The following is a 16,535-nucleotide window of genomic DNA, read 5'->3' on the forward strand; positions in this document are numbered from 1 at the left end:
CCTTCTCTAGGCCGGAGATGCTGTACACGTGAATGCGTGGACGTGCACGGGTGTGGACTCTCGTAGCTTCATAGTGATTTGGGGGGCGACATCTTGGCGAGCCTGGGCCAGGAGAATGCCTGTGGTATTTTACAGAGTCCTGGAAGAACTGTGCCATCTCACCAACCTTGAGGCCAGCCTCACGGCCCTGTGACTTATAGTCCAGGAAGAGCGCTAAGCAGCCGCGGTGAGCAGACTCGAGGCGAAGGTTTTCTGGGTTGTACAGCCAGCTGGCTTGTACTCGTTGCCACTTAGCTTTGAAACCTGGTGTCTTCAGTAAGCACCCCTTACTTCACCCTTCAGATCACGATACTGTTTTGGACAGTTCCCTCTAAGAAGAGCTTGATGCCAAGAGACCATGCTCCAAAGGTTCAAAATGGCTGTTATGGAAGCTACTCTCTTTTTGTGAGGTTTGGTCTCAGCTACAGAGGCGGGGGCTGGGCTCCTCCCCTGCTCTCCTAATGTGAGCAGCTAAGATGTGCATTCTAAGATGTGAAGTCATCCCGGAGATGGGCTTGGAGCCCAGGACTTAAACCCGCTGTCATTTCCTTGCCTCCTGCTTAACTGGCATTTTCTTCTCAGCCTGCAAGCTCTGATTTGCTAAACTGCGCATGCTCTGTGAAACCCTCTCAATATTAGGTGAGACAAGGTGCAAAAAAAATTGTAATATGCACAGTACAGGCAGGTGATAGATCAGTATACAGTATACGGTCCCCCTTTTTATCAGTCATAGCCACGTTCTAAGTCCAGAAGCACCTGAATTGACACACTTCTGCTTGGATGCTGCTTTCCGTGGCTAATGTGACCGCGGCTGCATTGGTACTGCCTTCATTACTCGGTCCCCAAGGCTTATCAATTACTCATATTGCTCGCGTTCATCCTTCAGTGAGACATCCAGATCTCAGGTAATCATTTCAGCAATTCCAGGCGGTATATATTGATCGGCTTTCCCATCACAGATAAGGACCAAAGAGAGATGTAGAAGGATGAGAAGCCTCTCCAAAGACAGTCCCAGCTCAGGGACAGTGGTATGGTGCAGGACCATACAGATGAAGTGTGTCTATGTGTGTGCATGTGTGTATGTGTATGTATGTGCATGCATGTGTGTCTGTGCATATGTGTACATGTATGTGTGCATAAATGTATATATGTATGTCTGTCTAAATGTGTGTCTGGTGTGCATGCATGTGTTTCTATGTATATGTATCTATGTGCATATGTGTAGGTGGGTGTGTCTGCATATGCATGTGTAGATGTATGTCTGCATATATGTACATATGTATGTCTGTGTATATATGCATGTGTGCACATGTGTGTGCACTCACTTAGGCTTGGTAATAAAAAAAATGAAACATGGTTATGAAATGAAACACATGCACACACACATACACATACCACATGCACACACACACTCAATTTTTACAAACTTGCATCTTTATATTCTATTTTTCAAAAATAGATTTGATAATTAGTGAATTTTTTTCTTGGCAATGCTTGTGAATATTTTGGATCTATAACTTTAGCTAGAATGTTTTGTCCAGAGTGACTGAAGCCAGATGACTCATTTGAAAAATTTGACCAGGGGTTACAGAGGTGGCTTAGCAGTTGACAGCACTGGCTGCTCTTTCAGAGGACTTGGGTTTGGTTCCCAGCACCCACATGGCAGCTCACAACTGACTGTAACTAGTTCCAGGGGAATCCGTCACTCTTGAATATACATGCAGGCAAGACACCAATGAACATAAGTTATTAAAAGGGAAGGGAAGTTTGACCAGCTTTCGTTTCTGCTTATTCATCACCTAGGGAAACTTGCCCTTACCTCCTGTAGCTACTGAGCATTTGAAGACCGATCAGAATAGTTGAAGACTGTCACCTTTATTTGTGCTTAATTTTAACCCACTTACATTTAAAAGCCATACCTGGCTGTTAGCTGCTGTGCTGAGATGAACTTATCTAGGTAAGAACTAAATATTTCATGGAGATAGCTATAAGATATTGTTTTTAAAAATGTTTAAAATGTTTTATGTGTATAAGTGGTTTATCTGTAATGTATATCTATGTACCATGTGCATGCAGTGCCACAAAGGCCAGAAGGTGGCGTCATATCCTCTAGAACTGGAATTACAGATAGTCGTGAACCACCATGTGGGGACTGGGGACTGAACCCAGGTCCTTGAAAAGAGCAGCCAGTGTTGTTATCGTCTGAACCATCTCTCCAGCCCCAAGAGATTATCCTTACAGTAAACCCAGCAACATTATTTCTGGAAGCCTGGTTTCTGCCTCTTGGTCTCCCTTATCATCCTACCAGCTTGATGATAGATACTCCATCTGTTTTAAGAAACGTTTAACATACAGAGATGTCAAATCAATGCAATAGAAAAGTCTGGAGCAACCGTCACTTTGGATGATAATTGTTACTGGAAATTTCACTGTGGCCCTTTAAAAATAACAGCTTTTCCCTTCCACTCTCCCTTCAAATTGAATTAATTCGTACAAAGTAAAATGAACCACAACCATTCCTGGAGACATTCCTGGTGACAATTCTGGGCTGAGGGCCAGGGCCACTGGTTCCTGCTTCAGGTCAGGCATCCGTCTTTGTTCTCATAAGCTGTGCCTGGAGCTGCTTATTCTGATATGTGGGATGCAGAATTGGACTGGGCTCAAGCTGGCTCCCTGGGGAGACTCCAGGCTCCCTTATCCCCTGTCAATCAACCTCTGAGACAACTTTTTCCCCGAGTTTAAGATCTTCATTGTGGCTCTTTAAATTGAAGCAGGCTTCTGGCAACGTTTACCGCAAACACGCCTGTTATGTGTTTGTGGATATTCGTAAGTGGAGTCAACCCCTTATCACCTGCTCCAGGTGTCACAGGTTTCATTTACTACCAAATTCCGGGAAAGAGTAGTGACCAAGGACTCGTGAGGGTCAGATGACAGGGAGCGTATGGGTCAGGGGAGGAGGGATGTGTGGGAGGCTAGAATTGGAAGCAATGCTATTAGCCCAGAACCACTTGTGTCCTGGGATTGGTGGCTAAGATAACATCAGACCAGGAGGGTCTAAGGAAAAGTGGCAAGAGTTTGGGACAAGGGCTCTCCTATTATGTGCAAAATACTGGGTTCAGTCTCCGGTAACAAGGGGAAAGCAAAAAGCCAGACCTCTGGTTTAACAGCAGAGAGAAAGTATCATTAAAACCGGGGATAGCTGGGACTGGAGAGATGGCTCAGTGGTTAGAGCACTGGCTGCTCTTCCAGAGGTCCTGAGTTCAAATCCCAGCAACCACATGGTGGCTCACAACCATCTGTAATGAGGTCTGATGCCCTCTTCTAGTGTGTCTGAAGACAGCTATATAATAAATAAATAAATCGTTAAAACTGGGAATAGTGGCAGGAGGTGGTGGTGCCAACCTTTAGCTCCAGCACTTGGGAAGGCAGAGAGACATGCATTTCAAGTTCAAGGCCAGCTGGTCTACAGAGTGAGTTCCAGGACAGCTCAGGATACAAAGAGAAACCCTGTGGCAAAAAAACAAAAAATGAAAACAATAAAAAAAAAAGAAGAAGCTGGGGATTTAGCTCAGTGGTAGAGCGCTTACCTAGGAAGCTCAAGGCCCTGGGTTCGGTCCCCAGCTCCGAAAGAAAAAAAAGAAGAAAAGGGGTTGGGGATTTAGCTCAGTGGTAGAGCGCTTGCCTAGCAAGCGCAAGGCCCTGGGTTCGGTCTCCAGCTCCGAAAAATAAATAAATAAATAAATAAATTAATTAATTAATTAATAAGAAGCCTTAAGAAGGCCATGCATTTCTCACTATATTGTTACAGGAATCTGACTGGAATGGTTTTGTATAAGCAATTGCAAGTATTTTAATTTATGATTTGATTTATATTATATTATTATTGCATTTGCCCGAGTGCGTGCATGTGTGTGTGTGTGCGTGTGTGTGTGGTGTGTGCGTGTATGTGTGCCTGTGTGCATGCATGTATGTGTGCCTGTGTGCGTGTATGTGTACATGTGTGTGTGCTTGTGTGCATGCATGTATGTGTGCCTGTGTGCGTGTATGTGTACATGTGTGTGTGCTTGTGTGCATGCATGTATGTGTGCCTGTGTGCGTGTATGTGTACATGTGTGTGTGTGCCTGTGTGTGTGTGTGTGTGTGCGTGTGTGTGTGTGTGTGTGTGTGCGTGTGTGCCTGTGTGCCTGTGTACATGTGTGTGTGTGCCTGTGTGCCTGTGTGTGTGTGTGTGTGCGTGTGTGTGTGTGTGTGTGTGTGCATGTGTGCCTGTGTGCCTGTGTACATGTGTGTGTGTGCCTGTGTGCCTGTGTGTGTGTGTGCGTGTGTGTGTGTGTGTGTGTGCATGTGTGTGTGTGTGTGCGTGTATGTGTACATGTGTGTGTGCATGTGTGTGTGCCTGTGTGCATGTGTGTGTGTATGTGTGCCTGTGTGCATGCATGTATGTGTGCCTGTGTGCGTGTATGTGTACATGTGTGTGTGCTTGTGTGCATGCATGTATGTGTGCCTGTGTGCGTGTATGTGTACATGTGTGTGTGTGCCTGTGTGTGTGTGTGCCTGTGTGCATGTGTGTGTGTGTGTGTGTGTGCGCGCACACCCGTCACAGCACACCTGTGATGGTCAGGAGCTGGCTGTCTCCTTTTATGCCCTGAGCTCTGCAGATAACACCAGGTTATGAGCTTTCCAGAAAGTGCCTTTCCCCACTCGCCCGCCATCTCACCAGCCCACACACTTCCATTTTATATGTTACTTTTTAGTTTACATAGTTTCCATGTTCCTTTCCTGATCTGGGGACCTAAAGCAGGAGGATTCTGAGCCAAACTTGATAGACCCCCTACCACCAAGCAGCAACCCCAGCTGCAGAAATCAATTTACGTGACTGTAAAAATCTGCCAAGATGTGTGTGGTGCATGCGGGTGAAGCAGCAAATGAATAATATTTTCATGTACTCCAGAAAATGAATTCTGATTTCCCCCTCTGAGAATTATCTCAGTTTAAGAATATTTCTGCTTTCCACCCAAAACTTACCCTGTCAACAAGAAATGCAGGCATGGGGATGGAGCAGAGACCGAGGGAATGGCCAAAGAATAACCAGCCTGACTCGAGACCCATCCCATGAGCAAGACCCAATCCGACACTATTAATGCTACTGTGTTATGCTTACAGACAGGAGTCTAGCATGGCTGCCCTCTGAGAGGCTCCACCCATCAACTGACTCACACAGATGGAGACACCCACATCGAAACAGTGGGGACTCTTATGGAAGAATAGGAGGGAAGATTGCAGTCCCTAAGCAGAAAGGAACTCCACAGGAAGATCAACAGAATCAACCAACCTGGACCCTTGGAGCTCTCAGAGACTGAACCACCAACCAAAGAGCATACACAGGCTGGACCTAGGCCTCTTTGCACATATGTAGCAGATGGGCAGCTTGGTCTTCATGTGGGTCCCAAATAACTGGAGCAGGGGCCATCTGAACAGCTGTTGCCTGTCTGTGGGATACGTTCTATTGACTGGGCTGCCTTGTCTGAGACACCCAGCTCTACCATAACCTAGCCTCTCAGAGACTTGAAGTGCCAGGGTGGGGGGAAAGGCCCAGGAGGCCCCCACCATCTCAGAGGAGAAGAAGAGGGGAAAGGATTGTAGGAGGAGGTGACCGGGAGGGAGGCAGTGAGTGGGATGTGAAGTGAATAGGTAAAAACGAACAAACAAACAAACAAACAAACAATCTCCAGCCAGTGAGATGCCTCAGCTGTTATGGTACTTGTCGCCAAACCTGACAGGCGGTCTGAGTTTGATATCTGGGACTCACAAGATAGAAGGAAGGACAGAGCTGACTTCTGCAAGTGCTTCCCTGACCTCTGCACGTGCCCTATAGAATGAGCGTCTGCCCACTCCGGATTCCCGTCTCTGCTACCTGAGTGCTGGGATTTAAGGCACGTGCCACCATGCTCACCCAGAGTGTTTTGCTTGTTTTTTTTTTTTTTTAATGTCCAGGAGCTGTTAAGCAAAATTCTCCATTTTATTTTGTAATAAATTGTTTGGGGAGCTGGAGAGAGAGGGCTCAGCTGTTTAGAACATTTGCTGCTCTTCCAGATGATCCTAGTTTGGTTTCCAGCGCTCACATTGGACAGCTCACAACCCCTTGTAACTATCTGGATTCCTTGGGCACCTGGACACATGACGTACATAAGGATTTCTGGAGTTGGGTGAGCCAATGAGGTTTAATGCCCCCAGCAAGCAGAAGCAGATGCCTGCTCATGGCTCTGGGAGGGAGGTCACCATCCCCATTTGATTACGGGAGAAGCAGGGTCCAGATGTGGTGGAAGAGGGCTTCTAAAAAGATCAAACCTCAACTCAAGCCACACTTCTCCGTGCATAGTGATTCATGTCAGCTAACTGTGTCTTTTGAGACTCTTTCCAGCTACCAGATGTTCTGCACCAATGTGTTACCAACATCTCTTGCTTTCTTTGCTCCGTTACTATAAAAACATTGCCAAACTGTTACAATATTGTAACATGGTATTCGCAGTAACCTAATGTTCCTAGGCCGTGGTCTCTCGTATTTGGCTCTAAAACAAATGTTCTTTGCGCTTATCTTTACAGCTTTTTGGGGTGCAGGAGCCCTTTGCCCCAGCAGCAGTTACCAAAGCATCTCCACACCAGGTCAGCAGGCTGAGAGAAAGAGACAGTAGCAGGCTGGCCTCCCACAAGCCCCACCCCCCACCCCAGAGCTTGGCCTAAAATGACTTCACTGTATCTGCGACAGGATATAGCTTCAAAGTAGAAAAGGGAAATGTTTGTGGGGTAAAAGGTACAAAGTCAAATTAGCTATCACTGTGGGACTCTTCTGCTCCCCCCTCCCCCCACCCCACCCCTACTTCTCAGACGTTAGAGACATAGATACTTCAAATTACTAGATACATAGAAATTATTGTAAGTCACTGGGGAATGCTGCCTAGTGGATGTAGCAGTGACAGATCCCTCTGAGGCCTGCTGATGCATTTCACCCCATGCTAAAGTCTCAAAAGTTTCCAAGGATGAAAGCCATACAGACAGATGGCTTTTCTTACTGAAGAATAACCAGTGACAGAAACCCAAGACGCTCTCACCAGCTTAGAAGTGAAGCACTAGTTTCCCAAAGAGACCCTGAAAAAAAAAATAACCCTCATAGAAGTCAGAAATAATTTAAACAATTATTGAATACCAAATAATTGTTGACAATTAAATAATCAATAATTAATAAAGCTGATTAATAATAGCAATTGATTATTAATTGATATTGCTTAATAAGCATCTAAATTATTGATGGTAATAGATTACCAGCTATAAATTAATAATTAATTGATTGTTAATTAACAGTCAACAGATGATTATTAATTATTGACCAATAGTTATTTATTAATGTCAGCCAATGCTTAATTGTTAGCCAATAGTTAATTATTAATTGTTGTTAATAATATTGATTAATTAATTTCAATTAATAATTAATAATTGTTGGTTGTTAATTAGTGGATTACTATTGTTTTTGTTGCTGTTGTTACTATTATTACATCTGGAGAGATGGCTCAAAAGCACTGCTACTCTTGCAGAGGACCCAGGTTTGGTTCCCAGCACCCACGTGGCAGCTCACAACCAGCTGTAACTCTGGTTCCATAGAATCAGATGCCCTCTTCTGGCCTCTGTGGGCACTGCAGGAATGTGGTGCTTATGTATGCATGTAGGCAAAAATCTCATAGCACATCAAATTAAAATATAATTTAATGTGACGTATCAAATTTGGGGTGCAGAGAGCATCATGCTGGAAGGAAATATTAAATGCTTATGCTAGGAAAGAAGGAGGCTAAAAAACTGAGGTAGTAGGAATCTCTCTAAGGAATACTTAGAAAATAAATATAGACAAAAAATAAAGACAAAGAAAGAAGTTGGGATTAGGCGAGAATTAAGGCAAAAAATACATAAGGGACCTAAGGGAAAAATACCAAAGAAGTCATGAAAGCCTAATCCTGACATTTTTTTTTCTCGAGGAAATGAATAAAAGTCAGAACTCTGACAAAACCAGTAAGAAAGTAAAATTATGAATTACAATGGAGAATTTTGATTAATAGCTCCTAGACATTAAAAAAACAAACAAACAAATGAACAAATGTATGGGCATGGTGGTGAATGCCTTTAATCCCAGCACTCAGGAGGCACAGGCAGGGGTATTGCTATGAGTTTGAGGCCAGCTTGGTCTACATAGAGTCCCAGGCCAGTCAGATTTACACAGTGAGACCCTGTCTTAAGATCAAAAACGCAGTTTATGACACAGCTTGAAAATTCTCTAGATGAAGGATGTAGTCTCAGAGTGAGGGCCACACTCTCCATTGAGGCTGAGACCATCTTTTTTTTTTATTTTTTATTTTTTTTTTTTTGGTTCTTTTTTCGGAGCTGGGGACCGAACCCAGGGCCTTGTGCTTCCTAGGTAAGCGCTCTACCACTGAGCTAAATCCCCAGCCCTGAGGCTGAGACCATCTTAAAGTGCGTTGGTCACCTCGACTCTGGAACTCGCTTTGAGCCATGCCAGACTGGCCATCAGAGAGGGAAGACCCTGAGGCAGAAATAAAGAACGAAGTGCTTGTCCCAAGGGTTTCTCAGACAGGGCAGTGACCTCGTGCAGATCTGCAGAAACTGGAAATTCAAGGCAGCCTTTGACCTCACACAAGTCACTCAAGGTGCTTGGTGTGCGGCTGGGCCACTCCACCACACCACAGTGCTGGTGGACAGACAGAGACACTCGCTAGGCTCTTCCCTGTGTGAGTGGAAGCCTCAAGCCAGTTCCACATGACGATGCCTGCATCGCCAGGATACTGAGAACCAGGCGCAGGCCTGCGAGATTTAAGAAGAAACACACAACTCGGGTCACTCATGTTTCAAGAAAATGAATGTCAAAGCTTTTACTGGGTACACAGAGTATATACCCCAACCACTGAGCGGAAGACAATGGAGAGACAGAGCACAATGGAAACTAAAGCTGAGATCAAAAGATCTAGCATTCAGGTGTTAGCTACCCCCTATGGCGGACAGGAAGGCCAGGATGTTCCTTCAAGAGAACAAAGGCTTCCACATGCATCATCGAGGCTCAGCAGGGGGCAAACACTGACAGAGTCCAGGAGGGTCCGACATCCACAGGTCTCTTTCATTTCTGCATACTCACAGAAATGCAGCATGGTGTGTCTTCCCACTGTCACGCAGATGTTCAACCATGATCGTTCTTAACGGAACGGGGAGATCTTGGATCTCGGTGCCATTGGCAGTCTCAGAAGAGTGGGTCACCTGTCCTGGACTGTCACAGCTGATGGAAGTGACTATTTTTGTGCTCCATTTTTATTAAGGCACCTCAGTATTCACCAGAGAAGACTGCTTGGATATGGATCTTAGCCAATGAGTTTTAGTCTCTATTAGCCGGCTGTTTTCTACACTGGGTATTTGGTATCCCAGTGTAGCCTCAAGCCTTTCTTGGGGTGGCCTGAATGAATGGTACTACCGTCGTGGAGTCAGCTGTGCTAAGGTCTGGGGCCCTGCTACACCAGGAGGTAGTTGGTCTGCTTGATAGCCTTTACCTCTATGTTGGAGACTGGTGCTGGTGTTCGAATCTCCATGTACAGACACTGAGGTCCTTGTCCCCCAATTGGCTTTTGATCGATCAATAAAGATGCCAGCGCCCAATGGTTGTGTACTGGGTGGAGTTGCTTGCATAGGACAAAGAGAATCACATAGAAGGGGCAGGGGTTGGTGGGCGGGGGCGGGGGGGGAGAAGAAGGGGACGCATTAATAGCAGGAGATAAAGCGAACCAGTCATGTGAGTTTTTGGGTAAGGAGTCACTGGCTGCTTCCCCACTGGGCCTGGGATAGCAGGGGAAGGTTTAGAATTAGTAAAGGTGTTTTAAAGTTAACTGGAGTCTGTGCGTGCTTGTGTGTGTGTGTGTGTGTGTGTGTGTGTGTGTGTGTGTGTGTGTGTGCATTCGTGCTTTTGTGCTTGCATGTGGGCGTTCCTGTATGGTTTCCATTCGCGGATCCGAGACATCTCCTGATGGTTGCCTGCATGTGATCCGCTGGGAGCACAAAGCCGTGCAGAGAAAAACTCACCACAGCATCTCTACAGAGTGAGTGGATCAGGAGGAGGAGCTCCTGTTAGAACTACTGTCAACAATGAAACTTAAATTCCCCCGAATTCATGTAAAACTATAAGATGTGACAAGTATGAACTAGTCCTAACAGAGCATCTGAACTTATATGCCTTCGGGCTAGAGAGTACCTGCTCCGTCAGGGGCAGCGGGTGGATTCCAAGAGGCACAGAATGAAATCCTGCTCGTGTTGCCTCCCATGCGGGACCCCAGCAAGTTCCTCGGATTCTCGGTTCCGCTCTCCTCGCTGATGTGTGTGTGGGGGGGAGGGGGGGACTGCAGACGACTTAAGGAGGGGTTGCCCTAAATCGGGGGCTCTGGCTCCTTGTTGGACCCTCCAACTGCCCTGTGGGGAACCTCTAATGGATGAAGTGCAGAAAAAGGACAGCTTAGTAGGATGCCAGTGTCCTCGTCACTCTGACTAGGGATGCAGGGAAGGGTTTGTTTGGTGCCAAGTGAAACTTCAAAGGAAGAGGAAGCCCAAAGAGTTTAAAAGCACATCGAGGATCTGGCCACATCGTAATGAAAAAGACTGAGAGAAAAACAGACAGCTCTGCCTTTCAAACTCGGCTCTCAGGAAGACGGGCAGAGCGTGCAGAACCTTGTGGCGGCTTGACTTGAGGGGACTCTACTGCACGTGGGTAGAGGAGGAGGTGGGGACTCCTGAAAAATAAAAGTACATTATCTTAGGGTGAACCTGCATTCCTATAGGTCTTGGGTGAATCCCTGACCTGCCGCGCTGACTCAACGCTTTAAGGGAAGAAACGAGGCAGGTCGCCACCTAGAGGGACATTCCAGTCTTCACATTTAGATTGTTTTGTTTTAATAATTCTTTTACCTTTTTTGTGTATGGGTGTGTGGTGGCTAATTTTGGTGGCCAATCTGACTACATCTCTAGTCAATTAACACGCATGCGTCCAGATGCTGGTGAGAGATCTTATTGATCGGATCGTTTGAGGTGGGAAGACTCACCTTTCATCTCCAATACACACCTTCTGGTGAAGGCCCACGTAAGAGGACACAGAAGAAGGGAGCTTTCGTGTTTTGCCTGCTTTTCCTTGTTCTCTCTGGTGTTAGACCCTGCTTTGGGATTTCAATGGAGACCAGCAGCTCTGTAGGAATTCGTTCAGACTTAGCACCAGATAGGGACGACTGAGGCAGTCTCGTGGACTGAGCATCCACCAAATCCTTGGTCTTTCCATAAGAAGACATCCATTGTTGGACGAGCTGGACCACAGCCTGTGAACTACTGTAATAAATCTCTCCTTATTATGTGTGTGTGTGTGTGTGTGTGTGTGTGTGTGTGTGTGTGTGTGTGTGACTTCATTCCAGTAGTTCTGTTCCGTAGCCCTGAGGAAGACAGGGTGTTTTGTCTACCTATGTCTGGGCGCAAAGTGCAGGCAGTGTCCAAAGAAGCCAGAAGAGGGCATCAGATCCTGTGGAACCGGAGTTTACAGATGGTTATGAGCCACCCTGTGGGTGCTGGTTCTTAAACCCCGGTCCTCCACAAGAGCAGCCATTGTTTGTAACCATTAAGCCATCTCTCCAGCCCATCTTTATGCTTTCACAGAATTTTTATAGAGTTCAGTTAGTATGGTAGATTGAATGAGGATGGCCCCCATAGGCTCATAGACTTGAATGACTTGGTCCCTAGTTGGCGAAACTGTTTTGGGAAGGATTAAGAGGTGTGTGTTTTTTGGAGTAAGTGTGTCAATGGGACTAAACTTTTACCAGAGCCCATGCAAGGCCCAATCAATCTCTCTCTCTCTCTCTCTCTCTCTCTCTCTCTCTCTCTCTCTGACTTCTGTTTATGGATCAGATGTAAGCTCTCAGACACTGCTCCAGGACCATGCCTGCCTACCTGCTGCCCACAGTGACGGTCATGGACTCACCCTCTGAAACTAGAAGCAAGCCTCCATTTAAATGCTTTTTTTTTTTTATAAGTTGCCTTGGTCATGGTGTCTCTTCACAGCAATAAAAAAAATTGACTAAAATGGGTTTACTAAAACCTAGCAAGGAAGGTACAGATCCCTCTGCACACTGTCTCCACCCCACACATTACCTTTCCAGGTATGTCGAGAAGGTCTTGTTAGTTAACGTGGTCAAAGACATGGCAATCACGGTCTCTTCACCTGGTAGGCAGCCAGCCAGGTCAGGATCGCCTTCCCACCAGAGGTTTACTACTTCTGTAACCTGGGGCGCAGTGGGGAGAGTGAATCTTGTTCCAGCTCTGTTCCAGTGTCTGTACTATGTAAGAGATCTCAGGAAGGAGATGAGAAAGATCCCATGCACGTGTCAGCAACCCACTTTATGTTTCGACAGTCACTGCAAAGTCTTCCCTGGAGCCTGGCCTTGGGAACCACCTTCTCATGAACCCCTTTCCTGTACTAAAACCAGATGTTCTCCCTTGCCCTATAGAGCCCATGTTCTCTGTCTAGTCTTTTAATCCAGGTGTCCACAAACCCATATGCAGAGCCAAGTCATCTAATGACCCAAGCATCTCTGGTCTTGGAGAACACTTTGCCAGAAGGATAAACAAGTTTGGGGTTTTTTTGGGGGGGAGTTGGGTATCATGGTACACACCTGTAATCCTGCCATTTAGGGCAGTGGTTTTTGACCCTCCTAATGTTGTGACCCTTCAATACAGTTCTTCATGCTGTGGTGATCCCAGCCATAATATTATTTTCATTGCTACCTTATAACTCTAATATTGCTATTCCTATGAATCATAACACACACACACACACACACACACACACACACACACACACACACACACACAGGTGTTCTGATGGTGTTAGGTGACCTCTGTGAAACGGTCGTTTGACCCACAGGTTGAGAGAGTCACCGATTCAAAGAATTTAAATGGGAGGACCTGTAGATCAAGGGCAGCACAAGCTTCAGGGTGAACTCCAAGCCAGCTGGAACTACACAGTGAGACTCTGTGTGAGCACTGCATTCCAGGGTTAGTTTCTCTATACAGTTCTATGCTCTGGTTTCAGCTCCATTGATCATCTCTGACTACCTTCCTGACAGTTAATCACAGTTGCTAAGAGCTGCTAGAGGTGTGACTTGAAATGGGCAGTCCTCTGTAGGGCGCCCTCCTGTGGTGAACAACGGTACTGCGCATGCGCAGGTTTTGCACCTGGTGTCAGTTGGCCGGGACGGTACCATGCTAGTGAGGTGATTCGTTCTCCGCCAATCCCTGAAGGACAATTAGCATAGCCACAGCCTGTTGTGTATATAAGGCGAGCATTTTTGCCGCTCAAGGTCCCCGTATCAGCAAAGAGGTGGTCCTGCAATAAAGGCTGTTGAGAAGAATCCGACCGTGTTGCGTCTTCCTTGCCGGCCGAGGTGGGCGTGACAGTCCTCTATTTGTGTGTGTGTGTGTGTGTGTGTGTGTGTGTGTGTGTGTGTGTGTGTGTGATGGTTTGTATATTCTCCGCACAGGGAGTGGCACTATTAGATGGTGTGGCCCTGTTGGAGTAGGTGTGTCACTGTGGGTGAGAGCTTTAAGACCCTCATCCTAGCTACTTGGAAGTCAGTATTCTGCTAGCGGCCTTCAGATGAAGATATAGAACTCTCAGCTCCTCCTGAACCACGTCTTCCTGGATGCTGCCATGTTCCTGCCTTGATGATGATGGACTGAACCTCTGAACCTGTAAGCCAGCCCCAGTTAAATGTTATCCTTATGAGAGTTGCCTCGGTCATGGTGTCTGTTCACATCAGTAAAACCCTAAGAGTGTGTGTGTGTGTGTGTGTGTGTGTGTGTGTGTAAAAATATGTGTGTACATGTGGTTTATGTATGTGTATGTGTGTGCTTGTGTGTTTGTGTTCATGTACATGTTCATGTGGGTGGAAGCAAGAGTTTGACATCAGGACTCTTCCTTGATCCTTCTACTCTTAGATTTTGTTGAGCTAGGCTCTCTCTGAATCCAGTGCTCACCAATCTATAAAACTGGCTGAGCAGTAAGCTAGGGGGCCCCGTCTGATCCTAGGGTGTCTTAGTTTTCTTTTCTATTGCTGTCTTAGAACACTGACCAAAAACGATTTCAGAAAAGCCAGCATTTACCTCACCTGACAGGTTACTGTCCGTCATGAAGGGAAGACAAGGCAGAAACTCAGGCAGGAACCAGAAGGCCAGAAGCGAAGCAGAGGCCATGATGAAACACTGCGTACTGGCTTGTTCAAACTTTCTTAGAACTCTCCAAACATCCAGTCCTGGGTGCCACTGCCCGCAGTGGCCTGGACCACCCCATCTAGAGAATTGATGAAGAAAATGCTCCACGCGCTTGCCTATAGGCGAATGTGATGGTGGCCTTTTCTCAACTAATGTTCTTTCTTTCCAGTTTGCCCTACCTTGTCTCAAGCTGAAAACAAACAAAACAAAACAGCAGCATATAGGGTATCCAATCCATGAGCATTATAGGGTATCCAGTGTACACAGGCATTATAGGGTATCCAATGCCCACGGGCATACCATGTTTGTATGAATATTGGGGATTCGAACTCAGGTCCCTACACTTTCTCAGCAGGCGTCATACTGACAGACACCCCCGAATCCGTGGCACATACTGTTTGGTGGGTCCCTCAGACCTGCATGGGGACATTCATGTAAGCATCCCCCTGCTGTCCACAGTGATCATGTGGAATGTGCAGGTTGATTCCTCTGCCACCCGTTTCAATGGTATCGTCCTTTAATCTGTGACCCTGCCGTGTTGCTTCCTTGTTTGTTTTTGGTCTTTTTTAGCCTACGTGACATAATTTCTGCTGTATGTCTTACCCACTGTTGACACATATTTAAATATTTCCGGAGAGGACGTCAAACACTGCAGAGAGCAGTAGACAAGGCAGTAACAGAATCAGTGCCCGTGTGAACAGCCGCGCCTGGTCATTCTCCTGCTGACGTACGTGGTGTCCAGTCAATGCTCTCATCTGCCGTCCACCCTGGGCGTGGCTGCTGTGCAGTTCCATGGTGAGTTCATTTCAGTTCATGTGCAAGAGCGTTTCCTTTGTGATGTTGGATTTGCTTAATAGCTCTAATATGCTCCTCGAGATTCTATACACACATTGGTCACCCAGGAAGCCTGGTCCCAACCTGTGTGTCTTTCAACCTGGCGACTGCAGCCCTGGGTCTCCAGTCCTCAGATCCACTGGACACCACAGCTCGGAGACCAGAGGAAGTATACACCTCGCTTCTTGATAAGACAGGGACTAGCCTGGTGTATATAAACTTTTTCCAAGCCAAATGGCTAGGTGGCCAGTGATGGTGTGGGGGCTCCATCATCAGAGTCCACAGGACCTGCCCTATAACCTGGAAAGGGCATGGATTCAACTCAGTGTCCTCTAAATGGTAACTGGCACCTCACAGGCCCAGGAGGAGGACTGCAGTGAGCCACTTTTGGTAGTGACCCTGGCTTTGTCCCGTGGAGGGTTCCCTATACATTGGGAACAGTAAGACTGCATGCAAGTCATTTCCCACTGAGGAATGTGTGAAATTTCCATGGGCTCAGCCTTGTCATTGGTTGATCACCCCAGTATTATGAGAAATCCCAGTAATTCCTTAGGATGACCATCTGTTAAACATGGTGCAGAGTGAATGCACAGCTCTGGGCTCAGGGGATGACGAGAATGGTGGCCTCCATTACAATTAAGCTGACCTTATCCTTCTCTGCATGGTTCTGCTGTCCAGTTTGACAGAGAAACCCAGAGAGCAGAGACCTCTGTCCTTGAGCCCCAGTATGGCTCATGTAGAATCTGTGTCCCTAACTGTTAGGGTCACCACTGAGCCCTCGACAGCCAGGTCACAGCACATAGTTTATATTCTTCGACGCTGTTGGTGTTTGCTCATTTTCTGCCAGCTGCTTGCTTTTCCCCGCTCCCACGATATCCTGCAAGGATCCCATTTCCTGTGATTGGCTCAGAGCTGCCGTCCACAGGTAGACGTGAACAGATTTTACCACATGGGAAATGAACTGTATCATTTAAGAAGAGCAAAAAATTCATTTTATTAATAACTAAACATAAATAAAAACCCAACAATCAAAACAACAATAAGAAGCCAACAAAATAAAAGGAGATATTTTCTCTAAAGAGAGAAGGACACCTTAGGCAGGGAACCATGGCTGGGTGGAACTCTGCAGACAATTCTCCTAATTACATGTCAACCTTGGGCAGAGGGAAAACAAACTCTGGTGCACCTAGCTGCACAATGGCAGATAGAAATAAGTGCCTGGCAGCTGGAACATCTGCAGGCCCATCTGCAGCCACACCTGCAGCCACACCTGCAGTCACACCTGCAGCCACACCTAGAGGTGGCTGTGTATCAGCTGA

General features: G+C 46.5%; 1 long non-coding RNA gene across 1 annotated transcript; it reads right to left on the reverse strand.

Moving 5' to 3' along the window:
* Positions 1-8,946: 8,946 nt before the first annotated feature.
* On the reverse strand, positions 8,947-13,717 carry LOC120095888 (uncharacterized). Its single transcript, XR_005491804.2, has 3 exons — positions 13,078-13,717; positions 12,265-12,395; positions 8,947-10,865 (listed from the first exon to the last, which is right to left on the reverse strand). It is a non-coding gene; the product is annotated as an uncharacterized LOC120095888 (long non-coding RNA).
* Positions 13,718-16,535: the final 2,818 nt, after the last annotated feature.

Source organism: Rattus norvegicus, chromosome 12, assembly GCF_036323735.1.
Source record: "Rattus norvegicus strain BN/NHsdMcwi chromosome 12, GRCr8, whole genome shotgun sequence".
In the NCBI taxonomy this organism is placed as follows: domain Eukaryota; kingdom Metazoa; phylum Chordata; class Mammalia; order Rodentia; family Muridae; genus Rattus; species Rattus norvegicus.